Genomic DNA, 16,976 nt, shown 5'->3' with positions numbered 1-16,976 from the left:
GGTAGCCACAGAAATTGGAACTACGGAATTACCACTATTTGCCTTCAAACGCGGCAAGAGTATAAAAGATACAGTAGTCAGTGCCTACCTTCATGGTCCCCCTAAACCAGACTTACGTTCTCAACTATCATTGCCACCCATCTTGGGCCATAAAAAATGTGGCAACTGCAAGGCTTGTGACTCATCGATAGAGGGTATGTTTTTCGTGTATGGTACAAAGAACTTCACACGACCTACATTTACCAATTGCAACAGTAACAACGTTATTTATGCAATTTATTGTCCATGCGATAAAGTATATGTAGGGCAAACTACACAAAAAATCAAATGTAGAATTCTGCAACATATGAGCAGGGTCAAATGCAGAACGCAAGGGGCACCTCTAGTTGACCATTTCTTGAGCTTCAACCATCCACCAGACAGTATGAGATGGACAGTAATTGAGAGGGTGCGGCTGCACCCGAGAGGCGGTAATATTCATTCCATGCTCAATTATAAGGAGTGCAGATGGATCCACTCCCTAGATTCTGTAAAGACAGGGCTCAACGAAAATGAGGAGACTAACAAACAACTGGGAATGCTATGCTTTAGGTAATTAGAAATTACCATTTGACTTGCTTCGTGGAACTTTGATAACAATCTACAGTCTAAGTTCATGATCACTGTAAAGATTTGATGAACAATTGTTGAAATGTACATGTATTGACATCATTATGCACACTACTGTTATTTTGTATGAAACACACTCTACACAATAAGGTCCAAACCATCTTATTGATATGCTTCCTTCGACATTACTTCAAAGATACATGCCATGACTACCTTTTGTTGTCCTGTCACCAAGGTGCGATGAAATGTTGTAAAAAACGCATATACAATGACAGTCTCTCTATGTCACTTACATGTTACATGAAATGCAATATAAGTAACAATCATTATAATGCCACCAAATGCTATCATATATATATGGTTTATTTACATTGGTCCAAAGAATGCCTTAGGTTAAATTGTATCCATGACCTTTGACATCGTTTGGAACAACCGCTTTTGATCACAGAACATTGCAAACTTTCTGCTAAAAAACTCTAATGGTATCGGTTGTTTAATGGATGTATTGTTCCTAAGCATTCAAAACATGATGTGTGTTTTGTTTTTAAGTATCGTGAATTCACCTATATGGTATTGAAATGCCTATAGGTCAAGTTTTGTTTAGTTGTTGTGAGTTGAGCAATTTGTTTCATTTTGTATAAGCTTAACATTTTCTAGCGCATTGATACGCTAGGTAGAACTGTGTGGTTGAGCAATCGGATTACCCGCCCTAATACATTTTAAAACTAACATCGCACGCGATCCAGCCAGGTTGGTCCAGATTTTGATAGAAGTGGTAGCTCGAGCATCTATTTCATTTTGCCTAATTAGGCCTTTACCCATCTGCTTAAATATATTATCAAAGTCAACATCGCAAACAATTGTGAAATTATAAATTTAATAAACTAAAACAAACATCCACACCAGTCCCGTTTCTATATCCATAGCAGCTACTATTTAGCTGCTGCACGCTCCACAGTCGGGCTGGTGGCGTGCTTCAGACGGACTCCCCGAGACTAGGAGAATACATTGTATACATCAGGTAGGAGAACTCTCCGTAATATATGGCTTGACGCTCGTAGCGTGTGAAGCAACGATTGCTAAGTATAGTCGATTAAGTTTAGTGGGCTGATGTCGTGCGGGCCATTGGTGGTGCGCGAAGTAACTGTTGTACTTCAGACAATTAATTAGTGTATTTGACGTTTTTTAAGGTCTCTTGAGTTGATTCGCCGCCACCATAACAATCTCTCTTTAATTGGGTCACAGGTCTAAGCTTCAAGGAGGGAAATCATAACACTCTTCGAAATACCCATAGATCACACTTGCTTTTATGAGGGTATATCTATGATATATCGCTATCATTGGATTCTCGCTTAAATATGATTGCGCTTTGTATGAACCAGAGCATACTATGACTCAATAGTTTAGAAGTTTTGAAATGTTTACAGATCATACTAGTCTAATATTTAATGAGGGCTGACTTATGGTTTATTCTAGCTGAATTGATATCCTGATGACCTTGACTCCAGCAGCGCTAAATAATTACCCTGAAGTCAGGTGAGCTATCACATGGACCACTAAGCTCTAGTGGCGCCTAATTTTGCCTCTATAGTTATTATTCTGAATACCCTTATTTGCGTTCATGTTTGCAGTGACTCTCAGCGGGCACGCTAATCAGAATGACAAACGAAGAAAAAGAGTAGATAACTAGGTGAAGAAGAATCTAGACCTTCTACGATACTGGTAAAAATTAATATTTTTACATGTCCCATATGGTGTTTAAGTAAGACTGGCATTCAGTATTTGATTACTAATGTGCACATATGTCAATAGGTATTCTCCTGTGACTGACACTGAGCAGTAATCACGCCATACTGTTGGACATCGGTCCTTTCACCTTTAATTGGGTGAGTTTATGGGAAACTTATACCTTCCCTGTTTTTACTTTTAACACAGCAGAGATATTGATCTATATCTATTTTATGCAGGCTGTTATACATCCCCAATGTCCTGAAGAAGACCCGACATGACCATATAGAACAACTGGTCGACATAGGGTCGAAACGTTGACGGTTCCACAGTCCTGCACCAACTGGAATCCCTTGTATATACAGATTACAGGACTTGTGCCATACAAGGCTCATTACCTATCCATAATTTAGCCGAGGACTTTTTGTGTAAAAAACTTCCTTTGTATTTTATTGATATTGTAAATATTCACTTCTTCACAATCACACAGAGTCACCTTATTCACTTTGTCACTGCGTCGTTGTTTTGTAAATATTATTGTATATACAGCCCGTTCTCATTTTTTGTACATATCTAAAGGAGTTGATGAATGATTTAAAATTCAGATGAAATACTAAAAAATAAATTGTTACGTTTTTTGAAGTATTATTCATTCTTTAAGATTAATTGCTTGCTAGATCATCGATTGCTGTGTTTATGTTCAATTGATTTTTCTTCATTGGAAATAATATTTACCCTACGGAACCATTGTTCATATATATTTACGAGGCCCAGGTTCCTTGGGTTATAGGGTTACCCCTGTGTGCTTAACTCACGTCGTGTACAGCAGCAGGACATCGGTCTGGCACCACAACGGTCGATGATGATGACACACCTCCTCTGTCTTTTGTGCACCTAAAAGCAAAAAAGCCAGAAGAACATCAGTCAAAAGATCAATAATATAATATATAACTTCTTAGTGTCTGGTGGGTGGTCACAATTATTACATTTTATGAAGTCAGTGAACAACAACAGTATAGCCATTTAAGAGACTGACAAGGCCAGGGCTCCTGGTGTACTTGTACTGTGTACACTCAGGAAGAAGAATAGCAAAGAACAAAAACATAAATGTGGTGTAGCCTGTTTGCCCTAAATAAAAATGTGTGCATCTTATGGGATGGATGCAGCATCAGGGAGCAACAACAACGAACATATACACATAAAAACTAAAGGCATTTATTTTCAACACCCAAAAAGTGAAATGTACCCCCGAAATAAAGTAAAGCCCACATTTTACAATTCAATCCAAAGCCATATATGATGTTGAAATTTAACGCACAACACAAAAACAGTTGTTTAAATTCCATGCACCCGTGATGATTGATGAGTAGTACCCCTGGGCCTACTGTACGACTAGGCCACAAGCTTGGAGGCCTATGGAAAAAGCACAGTGGCTGGTCCCACAAAATGTCCGCCACCACATGGCCAGGCCACTCACAAAAACAAGAAAAGGTCAGGAATACCAGACAGACAATTATTATTATTATTATTATTATTATTTTTATAATGCACATGGCTGCCCCAGCAACGAGGCATCCCAGCGCAGCAGCGAGAACCCGGGAGCGAGAACCGGAGCAGATCACAGAGGGTTAGATGATGGAAAGGGGGAAGAGCCACATCTTCAGGGCCTTGCGAAAGGTCAGATGGCTAGGAATAGTTCTGACTGAAGTCGGGTGAGGATTCCACAATTTTGCTGCTAGGTGTCGGAAAGAGTGCCCCCCTGCCCTGGCCCTCCGCACCCGAGGGACACAGACCAGAGCATGGTCGGCGGAGCGCAAGGAGCGCGTGGGAACGTAAGGCTCCAATAGATCCAGGAGACCTGACGGGGCCTGACGGGGCCTGCTTTGCAAGAATTTTATGTGAAATACATAGTGCTTTGAATTGAATGCGTTTGCACACTGGCAACCAGTGAAGTTTCGGAAGCACCTGGGCAACCGAACAATGCTTGGGTAGAGACACCAGAACCCTAGCTGCCACATTCTGGATCCTCTGCAGGCGGTTGATACTAGCCCTTGTTGTTCCCAAGTAAAGGCAGTTCCCATAATCCAATCTGGCAAGAACAGATGATTGGATGATGGACTGCCGCACCGATGGGGAAAAGAACACAAGCAGGGGTCTGAGGCTCCGCAGGAGACCGAAACAGACCCCCGCAACAAACTTAGTTTGTTTTTCGAAGGTTAGACCACGGTCAAACCAAAAGCCAAGGTTCTTTACAGAGTCTTTGGGGACTGGGGCAGGCTTCAGACGTTCTGGCCAAAGAAGGTCTGTCCATAACTCCCTATCCTTACCGAAAAGCAGAATTTCGGATTTCCTGGAGTTCAGCTGAAGGCAGTTTGCTGCCATCCAGTCAGAAATAGCCAATAGATCAGCCCTGAAGTTGTTTAGGTTGGCGGAACTTTTTTTAGAGAAGCTGATCATTAATTGGGTATCGTCGGCGTATGAGACCAGTGAAAGCCCCCTTCTCTTGGCCAGTGCCGCCAACGGGCTGACATACAGGTTAAATAGAAGTGGGCTTAGTATAGAACCCTGTGGTACTCCCTGGTGCAATGCACACTTTTGTGAGGAAAAGGGGGGAGCCAGGACCTGAAAAGATCTCTCTGACAGAAAGGATGTAATCCAGGCCAAGGCCGAGTCCCTAACCCCAATGTCCTGCAGGCGTCTCAGAAGTATTTTGTGCGATACCGTGTCAAATGCGGCACTCAAATCCAATAGGATCAAGGCCGCGGAGTCACCTGCATCTAGATGACTTTTAATGGTTTCAGATACCACCAGGAGCGTGGATTCAGTTCTATGTCGAGGGCGAAAGCCATGTTGAGTGGGGTCAAATAAAGCATGTTGCTCGACAAAGCCTGCCAGGATAGAGTTCACGTTTGCCTCCATCACTTTGGCCAAAAAAGGCAGTTGCGAGATGGGACGGTAAGTACTTGGGTCGGATGCAGCTAAGGAGGGTTTTTTCAAAAGGGGGATAACTTTGGCATGCTTCCAAGCTCGAGGGACTGATGCTGTGAGTAATGACCGGTTGACCACTTCAAGGCATAGTTTGGAGATGGAGGGATACAAAAGACGGAAACAGGTGGGAGTCACTGGGTCCGCCGGGGAGCCTGACTTGATTTTGGAGCTGAGAGACGCAAACTCCAGAGCCGTGATAGGAGGAAATACCCCCAAGCTATGATCATTCAAAATCTCACCCCCAGAGGGGGCCAGCTCTTCAGACAGGGAAAAAGTTTGTGGGAGTCCCTGGTAGATTAGTTCCACTTTATTAATAAAATATGTAGCTAACGCACTACACTGGTTATCAGAGGTGATTGGAGAACCCTCATTACCACCGGATTTCTTCATTTTGCCCAATAAGGAAAAGATTGTCTTCGTAGGGTTGGAGCTCACCATAATTTTGTTGGCCACAAAGTCGGCCCGCGCTCTGCGAATCTCTTTGTGGTAAGACTTAAGGGCTGCTTGATATTCAAGTTTAGCAGTCATATCGTAGGAGCGGCTCCAAGCGCGCTCCAACTTTTTACAGCCCTTTTTGGTCACAGAAAGGGCCTCGTTGAACCATGGGTTAGATGGACCACACCCGATCTTACCCCATTTTGCAGGGATATGGGTGTCCAGGCCCGCCGTCAGCCAGTCCTGATAACACTGGTTTGCTTCATCCGCACATGCGGGTAGTTGCGGTTGGTGGCTAGAAAGCCAGGCAGAAAGAATCTCAGGATTGAGCTTATGCCAGGCACACTTTAGGATCTTCATGGGGCGACTAGAGTCAACTTTAATTGGATATTGTAGGGAGAAGGTGACCAAAAAATGGTCTGTCCAGACCTGAGGGACTGGGGAACGCATAATGATTTGGGGGAGGTTAGAAATGACTGGGTCCAAAACATGGCCGGCTACATGGGTAGCTTCAAGCACGCACTGCTTTAATTGAAAGGCTTCCAGATCAGCCAGGAAACTGCCAATCTCCACCTGTTCAATGCTTTCAAGGTGGAGATTGAGATCACCCAAAATGGTGAAATTGGCAGTCTTGCTAGCCAGATGCCCCACTTTATCAAGAAGATCCTTTTTGAAACTGGTCGCTGACCCAGGGGGCCTGTAAATCAAAAGACCGGCTAAAGAGATATTATGGGTTAGCCCAATTTTGAATGATGCGCATTCACAACCTACTATGGGTTCACTCACTAAATTGGTTTTATATGATTCTTTAACTATCATTGCCACCCCACCACCTCTTCCCAATTCTCTGTTGACAGATTTCAATGTGTAGCCAGGCGGGAGAGCCAGCAATGGTATTGCGGTGGCGTCCTGGTGAAGCCAGGTTTCCGTGAGAAAGAGAGCGTCAGGAGATTCATCAGTTAGAAGGTCCAGGATCTCAGCGTGATGTTTTATCAGCGAGCGGCAGTTGAGGCTAAGAATTTTAAATAGCTTAAACCCAGAAGAGCATGGAGTCGTTTGTGCTGGGGATAATTCGAATGGGCAGGACTTGCAGTGAGAGGGTAACTCAAGGGGGGACCATGGGGATGATGGGCAGGAAGTGCGCGCCAGGGCCAAGAGATCTTCTCGTGAATACATGATAGGGTCAGACCTACCGCCATCCATAATGCCAGCGCCCAGCGCCGTCCCGGCGCGGACGGGCGCAGATGGGCTTGCCTTTGGCCCGCCTTCGGCGCCCCAGCGGCACGCCCGCTGCGCGCGTCCGCTGTGCGGTCGCGGCTGTGAGTTCATTTATGGGCGAATGGGAGGGTCCGGCCAGGCAGCTGTACCGCCGACTTCCCCCCTATCCAAGATGGCGGAACTGTTCCAGCCGTCTCGGGGAAGTCAGCACAGGAGCCTGGTCTCTCCCACCACCAAGAACCAACAAGGCAGATCACAGGTAAAAATACACAGAGGGGATTGCTAAGGTCCCTGTATTTTGTTTAAAACCAATAACACAGTAAAAGAGGGGTTAACCCTGGCAGATTAAAAGCATGTGCGAAATGTGCAAAAAGCGCAAATGGTAAATTTGTAAAAGACACGTAATCGCCAATACCGGATTAGCGCTTCGCTTCGCTTGCTCCCGGCTCAAGCCTCAGGAGCTCACTGCTAGCGCGGTCGCGGCTGTGAGTTCATTTATGGGCGAATGGGAGGGTCCGGCCAGGCAGCTGTACCGCCGACTTCCCCCCTATCCAAGATGGCGGAACTGTTCCAGCCGTCTCGGGGAAGTCAGCACAGGAGCCCGGTCTCTCCCACCACCAAGAACCAACAAGGCAGATCACAGGTAAAAATACACAGAGGGGATTGCTAAGGTCCCTATATTTTGTTTAAAACCAATAACACAGTAAAAGAGGGGTTAACCCTGGCAGATTAAAAGCATGTGCGAAATGTGCAAAAACGCAAATGGTAAATTTGTAAAAGACACGTAATCGCCAATACCGGATTAGCGCTTCGCTTCGCTTGCTCCCGGCTCAAGCCTCAGGAGCTCACACAATGCAGGCCTATTGCAAAAGCACAATGCCTGCCTCCACAAAATGGCCGCCACACATGCTCAGGCCACCCACCACAATAATAACAAAAAAGTGATTACAAAGGACAGAACAGGAAGTTGTAGTCTCTGTGAGACTTACTTCCTCTCTTAAAAATATATTTTTTTAAATAAAAGCTTCTCCGTTCACCTAAACTACAGCAGGATGACAACCTGAGGAGTTATTTTTGGAAAATGCAAAAATCAGCGTTTTCGAGAAGGATTTATGTTGCTCGTGAGATATTGTTTGCCAGATAGCAAATGCTGCGTGTTCGGGATCATGAACTGTACAAAAAGGCTTTATCGCGTGCGCGAACACGCATATTGAGAGCGCGAAAATGACGAAAACTTTAAGTCCGCGTTGTCGCGCTGTGCAGAGTTACCGAAAGTACGCAAGCTGAATCCCTAGGGTTACCTACTGGCTGAAAAGCCCTATTTATTTAACACACACCCAAAACTGCTATTCCACCCCAAAAAACACCTTTTGCAATGAAATCCAAAGCCATCCATGGTGTAAAAAAATAGTTCAACAGACAACACAAAATGTAAATTTAAATAATGCACCAAAGATTTGAGGATGACTACCTCTGGGCGTACTGGCAGACTAGGCCACAAGCTTGGAACAGAATGGCAAAAGCAAGCACACTGCTTGGATGGCTCCACAAAATGGCCGCTACACACCCACAACAACAAGAAATGGAAGACAGTCAATGTAAGCCTATGGCAAAAGCACAATGCATGCCTTCCTAAAATGGCCGCCACACACATGCTCAGGCCACCCACCACAATAATAACCAAAAAGTGATTACAAAGGACAGGAACAGGAAGTTGTAGTGTCTGTGGAACTTACTTCCTCTCATAAAAATATATTTTTTTTAAATAAAAGGGACTCCGTGCTCCAAAACTACAGCTGAATGACAACCTGAGGAGTTTTTTTAGCCAAATGCACAAAATCAGCGTTTTCGAGACGGATTTATGTTGCTCGCGAGATATTGTTTGCCAGATTGCATATGCTGCATGTTCGGGATCGCAAACTGAACAAAAAGGCTTTATCGCGTGCGCGAACACGTATATTGAGAGCGCGAAAATGACGAATACTGCAAGTCCGCGTTGTCGCACTATGCAGAGTTACCGAAAGGACGCAAATTGAATCCCTAGGGTTACTTACTGGCTGAAAAGCCCTATTTATTTAACACACACACAAAAATTGCTATGCCACCCCAAAAAACACCTTTTGCAATGAAATCCAAAGCCATCCATGGTGTTAAAAAAAAATCAACAGACAACACAAACTGTAAATTTAAATAACGCACCAAAGATTTGAGGCTGACTACCCCTGGGCCTTCTGGCAGACCAGGCCACAAGCTTGGCGCAGTCAATGTAAGCCTATGGCAAAAGCACAATGCCTGCCTTCACAAAATGCCAGCCACACACATGGCCAGGAGGACACAACAACAACAAGCATAAGCCAAGGGGAACAAAGAAAAGAAATGCAGGCCTTTATGGAAAAAGAAGCACACACTACTAAACTACCACCACAATATTTCCACAAGCCACATGGGCACTCACAGTCACAACAAGCCATGGAAAACAATGAACTGAAGCAGGCCTATAATATATGACGGGACAAAGGAGGCCTGCTAAACAACACAGCTTTAATACAAAAATGAAAATCAACAGGACTACGAAAGGATTGCAAAGAAGTTACACATCAAGCACACACATCCAACAAAGGTATTTCACACACACACACACACCAACAGTGAAATACACCACAGCCACATTTAGAATTTCAAATTCCTATGCCATCCATGCCCTACATGATGTTGAAATTCTACAGACACCACAAAACATGGACCCATGGGTACCCTACTGGCTGAAATTGCAGAGAAAAACAACTAGGCCCCTATTGAAAGTACAGGCCACCCGCCACAACAATAAATTTTAAAAACAATGAAAATCCCAGAAAAATGTAGGTACAAACAAGCCCCAATGAAACAAACACACCAATTCTCCAACTTACTTGTAGTAAATTAAATCTCAAATCAAAAAGTCCTCAAATAAATCCAATCCAATGGTATGATGCAGCAGACAGACACAAAAAGTGATCCTTCCAGCTCCAAATCCAAATGAAAGTGAACAGCACATGCACAAAGCACTGGGAGGAGCCTGCTGGACAGGAACAGGAAGTTGTAGACTCAGGGGCACTTCCTTCCTCTTGAAAAAAAGAGTTAAAAAAATTAAAGGACTCCTCCTTACACAAAAGACTACAGCAAAATCACAATCTGAGGAGTTTTTCTGAGCAAAATGATCATTTTAGAGAAGGTTTTATGAAGCTCGAGAAATATTCTTCACCAGATTGCAGTTTTTGCATGTTCAGGATCACGATCTTACCAAGACAGCCGCCGGAAGTCAGCTCGCACGCCCGAATGACTTGTTCGCGTTTGCACACTCTCGCGGGCTTAGGCAGCCATATTACAAATCTCGTGGCGCTCGCGAACGGACAGAAAAGCAAGTTGGCGATCGCAGAATCACAGTAAGACGTTACCATGCGTGCGAGAATGAATATTGAGCGTGCGAGGAAGTAAAACTACTACGCTACGTGCTAGATTGCGTAGCAATCTGCAACTTCGCGCTCTACGCGAATCATGAAGTTACCTAAACTTCGCAAGCTCCGCGAACGGAGCGTAGTTCAACGCCCAGGCTTAATGTTTACATGGTGGACTATGTTCATTAAGGCTGTTGAAAAATTCCTATATATGGTGAGAGTGGTGTATGTCTTTAAATATGCTAGGTTTAAAATTGAGGAGGGTTACTAGTGCAGAATGTCTCTTGAAAGTTCTTGTGCTAGCTTCACTTGGTGTCTAACTTTTCTTTGAGAAATCCTAAATATATGTTATAAATACACATGAAATATTTGCAAAATGATGTGGGTATGTCATTAAAAAAAGGTTTTGTGCAGTGAAAATGTGAGAATTGTTGTTTTCAGTTTTAGAAATGTACTGATGCATATGCACGCTGAATTACAGAGCAATGTATTCTCTTAGAGAGCCATGTATGCAATTATATATCAAGTATGATCTCTAGATTTCTTCAATCACCCAGGGACTACACATGGATTCTTCCAATCACGCAGGCACTAATTATGTACTCATTGAACCACGAAGGTAACACCCATGTGTTCAACCAATCACCTAGATAGTAGCAATAAAGTTATGTGAGCACACAGGCACTAAATATGCAGATATGGAAACACTGATGTAGTTCCACCATACTCAGAGAATCATGCAGGCACTACCTCCATTCTGAGAATCACCTAGGCACTTTCTATGCACTCATCCAGGGAGTATTGTTGTACTCAAATAGATACACATTGACGTACAGGTTTTAGTAAGGAATATGTGCTCTTTTAGAACCATAAGGTGAATTACAAATGTAACCTGTCACACACCCTTTGCATGTACTATTTATTTATTTTAGTTATTTATTTATTTATTTATTAAGCGCACTATTCATCCAAAAGGATATCACAGCGCTGGGAGAGCAAGGTCCATAGTGAGGGTGAGGTAGTGTTAGATGCCACTGTGTCCAGAACTAAACCTTAGGGAACAGATGGGTTTTCAGCTTTTTCCTAAATGACATATGGTCATCAGTAAGACGTAATTCTAGTGGCAGTTCATTCCACTGACTTGCAGCCAGGTGGGAGGAAGCACAGTCCCTTGCCCTGGCTTTCTTAATGCGTTTGGTCTTGGCCCGCGCCTGGCTGCATGACCTTACTTTCCGTGTAGGGGCATAGAATTGGAGTTTTTCTTGTAGAATTCTGGGACCGCGTTGGTGTAGTGCTTTGTGTGCATGGCTCAGGAGCTTGAATCTGGTTGTTTGCCGCATAGGCAGCCAATGGAGCTGCCTAATGCATTCTGAAGGCAACCTATACCTACTTTTGTTGCTCACAAGTTTGGCGGCTGCATTTTGGATTACCTGCAGGCGAGAAAAAAGATAATCAGCCATGCCCACGAACAACGCATTCCCGTAATCCAGTCTGCTTATAAGTAAGGCCTTTGTGATGGTTTTCCTACATTCCAGAGGGATCCATGGGAAAAGCCTTTTTAGGTGTTTTAAAGTGGCAAAGTTTCTCCCGCACAGCGATCAGACATGGTCCTGCATGGTTAGTGTATTATCAATAAGGATGCCCAGGTTTTTTGCAGCCTGCCTTTGCACGGGAGCGGATCCCAACAATTAGGGCCACCAAGTTGCATCCCAAATTAGGTGAGCACCCCCAAAGAGTAGGATCTCTGATTTGTCAGCATTCAATTTCAGACAGTGGTCTGACATCCAGACCGCACTTTCTGAGAGGCAGTTGTTCAATTTAATCCTGGTGTCTTCATGCCTTTCTTCGAGGGCCATCATCAATTGTGTGCCGTCCGCAAATACCGAATCCCCATTTCTCACTCATTTTAGCCATAGATGATACATAGGCGTTAAAGAGCGTGGGGCTCAGGGTGGCTCCTTGTGGAACACTGTAGCTGATGGATTTTAGGCTTGAAGAAAATTAGCACATTTGTTCTGTTTGCGTTCTGTTGTTAAAAAAAGAACTGAACCACTGAACGGCTTTGGCATGTATACCCTTTTCATGTAGGGTACTCAACAGTAGTCCATGTGAGACCATGTCGAAAGCCGCACACAGGTCCAACAGAATTGAGGCGGCGGCTCTCCCCTGATCGATCAGGGATCTAATATTATTCAGGACTGCCAAAACGGTGGCCTTGGTACTGTTGGTGGATCTGAAGCCAGTTTAAGATGGATCCAGAAGTTTGTTGGTTTTGAGATAGTTAGATAATTGTTTATTGACCGACTTCAGATAGATAAGGGAGCTGGGAGATTGTATGGTAGTTTGCTGGATTTTGGACGTCCGTGCCTGCTTTCTTCAGTAAAGTGACCACAATGGCTACTATGAAGAATTAGTTAGCTATATGCTGTGATACAAAATAATGTGCAGCTTTTTATATGCAGTGTTTCTCAAAAATGTAATCTGACACATCTGAGTAGAAAAGTATTGAAACACTAAGGGGCTGATTACGATGTTGGTCAGAAAGACTCCAACCGCTAAGCGGAAGCTTTTCCAACCATGGTCAGTGGTTTTCTGACGACACGGTGAGGTCGTGGTCCAACCGCCCGATTATGTAGTCGGCGTTCGGAACGTAAACCGGTCAGTCATTCCAATGCACTTCCGGCCGGTTCGAACAACACCATATTACCCTATAGACGGCATTTTCGCTTTAGTGATTATGATGTTGGTTTTTCACAGTCTTTACATGCTGGCATTTCCAACATGGAAAGGCTGTCTACGGGGACTTTGGGGGCCCCCAGCAGGGCCCGCTTGCCTTCATGGTCTATGGTTGGTGGTCGAGGGGGTACCTAGGGTACCCCCCTGTAAAACCCTGCACTCTGTGGCAGGCTCCATATGTGGTCTACCACAGAGTGCAGGGTTTTCCACACACACACATTTCTCTAAAGGAGCCTAAATTAAGGCCGCATTACGGCTGTAACACAAGCTTCAATAGAGAAAAGTGAATTATGTGTTCGGTCGCTTCGTAATCAGCCAGCCCCCGAGACAAAGACGGTGTCGGTCGGGGGCAACTCTGACCAACATCGTAATAAGCACCTTAATGTACCAGTGACACAGTGGTAGAGAGGCACAGAAATAGCTCTTATGCTGTGTTTTGGGATTTAAAGTATTAAGACTTTGTATGTAATTTTACATTTTGGTTGATGTTTATTTTAAAATTGAGTACATAGGGATAAAGTGGTATTTTAGCGTTTATAAGTTAGAACTGAGAAATGGTGCTGATGTGTTATAGGAGAGGATGCTATATTATTAGATGGTAACTAATATGTTAGGTTTTGTGTTTTGGTTTAGTACGTTTAAATAAGTGCTTGCAGTTATATAGGTAGGTTCATTTGTAGATTTAAAACTGCAACATAAAATAAGAACAGTTTTTGTATTATGTGGAAGACAGTAGTTAAGTAGCTTGTAAATTGTCTGGAACAATATCTGTATAATAACAGACAGAATGCCTACAAAGACCTGGAAGAAAAAGGAACAGAAGGAACTACAGTATCTATGCAGAACTGAGACTCAAAAGGAGCAAAAATGAAGAAAAAGTGGTGAAAGAAAAAACTGCTATTGGTAACAGGACAAAGTCATTTCTTAAAAATATACTTTTGCATGGTACTGTGGTAGACAAACAAAAGGTTTGTGATGATGTGCAGTTTCGTTTCTTTGGTCCTGAGCAGGATTCTAGGGAAAATGAAGAGTTGTTAAAAGGAGGAGCTGAAGAACAGGATACAGATATTACAGTTGATAGTTGTGAAAAAGAGTTTACAACATTTAACACAATATGGTCTCAAATACCAGAGCATGTACGTATATATTGTTGATGCACTCACTAGAAGATTCAAACACAGACTGTTGAGTTGTATTTGAAAAGTGAAAAAGTAAATAATGATAACTGGCAAAAGTTAGCTGTGCATTTATTTGTAGAGGAGTGCTTTGACTTGTCCATACAGCAAGTTATATGTAAGTATTGTTGCATTAAATTAGAAGATATTAAAATGAAGACCACATGGATATTAGATACCCATTTTGTAAGACAATAAAATGCCTAATAATGTAGAAAAACTTTGAAGGGCCAAAAATAAAAATAAAATCAACATTTATGATTCTTTGCAGCATTGTGAAGGGGTGTTATGGACTGCTCTCCAGCACACACTCCAACTCCACTATATATGCAGTATGATGCCATCCGGGAAAACTGTGGAGCCAAATCTTGAAGTTGAAATTGGACCTCTGAAGGGGCTCTCTGCTCTGGTGTTGTTGCAATCCCAACCCTCTCTCTCATGTAACCAAATGTTACGATAATGACATGGTAGCCAGTAGAAGATCAGTATACTGATAACTCCGCCATTTACTATATGGATTTCTTTGGAACACTCTTCATTCTCATCAGATAAGAACTTCAACTGTGATTAAACTCACGCCATTCCATTGTGACACCAACATTTGGATTGTCCTATTGCATCTCATATTTTCGAATAGTCTACAGTCATCTATTGAGCCCTGAAGAAGTCCCTTGTGTATAAGGGACGAAAAGCGTTGGCTGAGTGCCTTTTTATACACTTATATTTGGAATAAAGAAGATTGACGGACAAAAGATGTTCTTTCGAATATTCTTTCTGGTGCACCTTCTTTCTTTTGAAAAATCTCCTTGCAATATTAGCGCTCTGCAACGGCGAGTGCTGGAAGTTGATGCACAGGACACGGACTTTATAACAAGTAATAGGGATTGAAGTGCTTAACCTTGGTCAGCCGTTGTGTGTTTTCTTTCTAAATCATTAATTTCAAGGCTTAAAATTAGGGGGACCAGCACACATGCTTGCCTAACCCGTTTCCTAATCTTAATATATGGGATACACTCTCCATTTGGCCCAAAGCTGATGCTGCCTTCTACATCTGTATGCAGCTGAGAAAGTAGGTGAACAATTTTTGGATTGGCACCTTTAGCTGATACCATATTCCATAACTTCTCCCTAGAGACATTCTCGACAGCTGCACTTACGTTCATAAATGCCAAAATGGAATCCTTCTTTGGCAGCCACATATTTACAAATGATTAAATGCAATTAAATGAAATGTAAGAAACATTTATTAAGCACATAGCTACCCAGGGGCATCCCAGCAGGCGGCCCCCACTTCTAGCCTTATTAATCCTGGGAACTACGGCAAGAAGCAGATCATCCGAACGCAGGCGTCTGTTCGCAAGGTAAGGCAGGACAATGGAGCGGCTGATGGACAATCCATTCACTGCTAGAATCTTGTGGACAATACACATGGCCTTAAAGTTAACTCTCTCCTGGACGTGGAGCCAGTAAAGAGATTTCAAGGCTGGTTTTGCAGATTGACGATTCGGGATTCCAAGAAGTATCCTCGCTGCGCAGTTTTGCACCGTCTGGAGTTTTGAGATGGTCGCACATGGGGCTTCTAAATAATGAGCATTCCCGTAGTCCAGGAGAGAAAGAATGAGCGCCTGGACCATAAGCCTTCTTGCCCGAAAGGGAAGAAGTGGGAGGACTTTGCGAAGCATCCTTAAGATGACGTGGCAGGAAGCCACAAATTCAAGCATTGATCAATAGTCCCTTGGCCCCGCCTGAATCTATATTGTACATGTGTTACAATGCACTTCTCATTCGCCCATGTTTCAAGCTGATTCAACAAGACTCTACCCAGCACCTTGGCTGCGGAGTCAATTAAAGATGTAGAACAACAGCATTGGGGGTCACCCCTTTCCCTCTTTTGGTAAATTGGCACTATAATTGCCCTAGACCAGGATTTACGGGGACCAGTTATAAATATACATAACATGTCAACAGATGATTGACACAGCACTATCTAGAAACACCTGACCAGAAATAGTGGAGACAAATCAGACAAGCCCAACAACTATAGTTAAAAAAATGGAAAAAGCAACAATAAGGTGCTGATTCCGATCCGGGTCTGAAAGCACTCCGACCGAGCCGGATTAGGAGTGTTTTCCGACCGAGCCGGAGTCCTGCAGTCCGAACGAGCGAGTACGATGCGGCCGTATGCTGCCGGACTCAGTTCGGTCAGACTCCCATAGAAGTCAATGGGAGCTGGTCGCACGACACGTACATGGGCTCCCATTGACTGAATGGTTATGTCTCGCACAAGGGCGCCCCCTACAGTGGGTACGCGTCGGCGCCATATGCACCGTACATGCCTGTGTTGGGCGGACACTTGGGTCTCCCCCTGTGTCCGAGTCAGAGGGCTGCAGGTGACAGGGGGTCCGACGCGGACCCCTAAAGGCAACTTCCCAGACATTTTGCGAGCCGGACATTCCGGCTCGCACCGGCTGTCCGACGCATGCATCGTACTGGCTCAGTCATAAATCGCATCCATTGCACGCCGCGATTAGCTTACGACCGAGACGTACGGAGCGGTTTGGACCCGGAAACGACTCGGTCGGTGAATTTCACATAGCTCGCCTCGTACTTGCTCGCTCGTATAGCTGTACGAGTCGGGCGGAAAACACGCATA

This window comes from Triturus cristatus, chromosome 5_1 (genome assembly GCF_964204655.1).
Source record: "Triturus cristatus chromosome 5_1, aTriCri1.1, whole genome shotgun sequence".
Lineage (NCBI taxonomy): Eukaryota > Metazoa > Chordata > Amphibia > Caudata > Salamandridae > Triturus > Triturus cristatus.
The sequence above is the reverse complement of the archived record's forward strand: the minus strand, read 5'-3'. Positions refer to the sequence as shown.